The sequence below is a fragment of the Octopus bimaculoides genome, chromosome 3, assembly GCF_001194135.2.
Source record: "Octopus bimaculoides isolate UCB-OBI-ISO-001 chromosome 3, ASM119413v2, whole genome shotgun sequence".
Taxonomy (NCBI): domain Eukaryota; kingdom Metazoa; phylum Mollusca; class Cephalopoda; order Octopoda; family Octopodidae; genus Octopus; species Octopus bimaculoides.
The window spans coordinates 20,348,930-20,351,429 of NC_068983.1; the positions used below are offsets into that span (position 1 = coordinate 20,348,930).

General features: G+C 38.8%; 1 protein-coding gene and 1 long non-coding RNA gene across 3 annotated transcripts in view; one reads left to right on the top strand and one right to left on the bottom strand.

Moving 5' to 3' along the window:
• LOC128247267 (uncharacterized) overlaps nt 1–2,500 on the bottom strand; it is a 39,945-nt gene that overhangs the window by 6,227 nt on the left and 31,218 nt on the right. The gene's annotated exons all lie outside the window — the stretch shown is intronic.
• LOC106884261 (inactive histone-lysine N-methyltransferase 2E) overlaps nt 2,394–2,500 on the top strand; it is a 514,331-nt gene continuing 514,224 nt past the window's right edge. Inside the window, exon 1 of the mRNA XM_052966073.1 lies at nt 2,394–2,500. This exon is cut by the window's right edge and continues 133 nt beyond it. The gene's annotated coding sequence lies outside the window, so the exon portion shown is untranslated.

A 2,500-nucleotide genomic window follows, 5' to 3' on the forward strand; every position in this document is an offset into this window, starting at 1 on the left:
GATAGGTAAACTGAAGGAGGAGGAGGAGAAACGAAAACAGAAAAATGAAATAGTGAATGATTGCTAAACAGTTAATAGATATAACTGTTTGAGTGACATACAGATTATATGTTAATAGAAAATAAACAGCAAATAAACAGAAGAGAAGAAAGCAGAAAGATGTGTGCGTGTATACGTGTGTGTGTGTGTGTGTGTGTGTGATAAAGAGTAGTGAGTTGAATTGAGGGAGAAAGAGGTATGTGTGTTGGTGTGTGAGCGCGTAATGGGGATGGAGTAAGAGGACAGGAGACTGTGTTTGTGCGCGCGTCTAACAAAGTAGAGCATTTGTGTGTGTGCGTTTGCTTGTGTTTGGTTGGAGAGACTGAATGAAAGAAAGATATGACAGAGAGAATGTGAGTGTGTGTATGTGTGTGTGAGAAAAAGAGAGAGTGAATGTGAGTTTGTGTATGTGTGCGCGAGAAAGATATAAGACTTTGGAAGCAGAAAAGACAAAAACAAGATAGAGGAGACAAAGGATGGAAGAATGAAAGATAAAGGTAGACAACGTTGGAGAGAATAGGGATAGAAAAATCTAATAATGATTCTTAAATTAGGCACAAGGCCAGAAATTGTGGGAGAGATCGCAGTCAGTTATATCGACTCAGTACTCGGCTAGCACTTAGTTTATCGATATCGAATGCTGGAAATTCTACGCGGTCGCTCGACATGCAAGAAATAGCAGTCCAATCTCCTTCGCATTCTGCCCCTAGCTTCTTAGATATAGTAAATAACGTGGACCTGTATACACTGTCACCATAGAAAAATCTGCCAATCCTTCTTTTAAATTTGGTTTTCTTTCTTTCACATTACACACGCGCGTGCACAGATTTACCCATCCCTACGCACACAGTTTTTTTCAAAAGACAATATTTATACATATACGTGTATATGTATACATACTCAGTAAATACGAAACATAAATGAGTACATACACACACGTATATATATAAATACTTGTGTGTGTGTGTGTGTGCGTGTGTGTTCATACAAAATTTTCTGTAATGGTCATTGATGTTTTTGTTTATAACAATCGCATAAGGTTCTCGACTCCCAGGGGCAAAACATAGCTTTGGTAACCTACCCCCAACTTTAATTATAATTAACATGTATGACAATCAAGAAACGAAGAGGAAATTTGGAACTCCTTCAAACCTGTGGCCTCGGGGGGTGGGGAGAACTACCCACTCCCTTCGTCCGACCCTTAGCCCCATTGCTACATTTCTGGATCAAGAGTTGAAATGGGATTAAATAGTTCTGATTCAAGACAAAGTAAAGCGCGTTGGGATCTGAACACTGAGGAAAAGTTGCGTAATGAATTCTGTAAACTACTAGACATTTAAACTTTATACTATGGCAGTCGCTCACCAATGTTAAGGGATAACAATACAAATGAGAGGTGAAAAAAAAAAGTGAGTGAAAGAGTGTGTGACCGAGTGAGTCTATTAGAAAATAAGAAGATATGAAGAGGGGAAAACAGATTTAAAATGTTGTGCAGATAAATATGCAGGATAGGGAAACAATAACGCTATGAGAAAGGATAGAATGAAGGAAGAAAGGAAAATTGATAGAAAGTAAGAAAGAGTTATAACAAAGAAAATAAGAAAAGTGAAAGACTACGAAGATTAGAGGACCTACGAGTGACATGAAAGTGAAACAAAGCGGGAAGAGAGCCTAACAATAAATGAGAAAGAATAGAAAACGAAGGAGTGAACGAATAAGTAAATGAATGAGTGAGAGAGGGAATGATAATTGAGTGTAACACAAGATTAAGAGGTAGATAAAACGGATGAAGAACGGGAGTGAAAATACTAGAGGGAGAAAGACTGAGTGAGAGTGGTTGAGTGTTAGACAGGGAGGGAGAGAGAAGAAGAGAGAGGATCGGTGTTCAAGAAGAAGGGAGAGAGAGAGAGAGAGAGAGAGAGAGGGAGGGAGAGAGAAAGAGAAAGTAGGAGACAGAGGGCGGAAAAGAGCTGGAGAGAGAGATGAGTGTTAGCGAGAGAGGGAAAGAGAAAGTAGGAGACAGAGGGAGGAAAAGAGATGGAGAGAGAGCGAGAGAGTGTTTGTGGATGAATATCAGAGAGAGAGGAGAGAGAGAGGCTAAAATAGTTTGACAGAAGCGTGAGTGAAATATATATATATATATATCTGTGCGCGTGTGTGTGTTTGTATGTGAACATGTATATAGAGACTATAAAGATATAAAGTCAAAAATATAAAACAGACATAAACGCAAGTATATATATGTAGTGTTAGTTTCACTACATATATATATATATATATATATATATATATATATATATGTATATATGAGAAAGAGAGAAAGAGCAGGCGAGACAATGCTGGAGGGGGTGACACTAGACGGGAGGAGTGAGTGACGTGAGGAGAAAGGCGGGGAGTAGCAGACGATACATGAATGAAGTGAATTGGATAAAGCAGACGACAGGTAGACATGGAGGGAAGA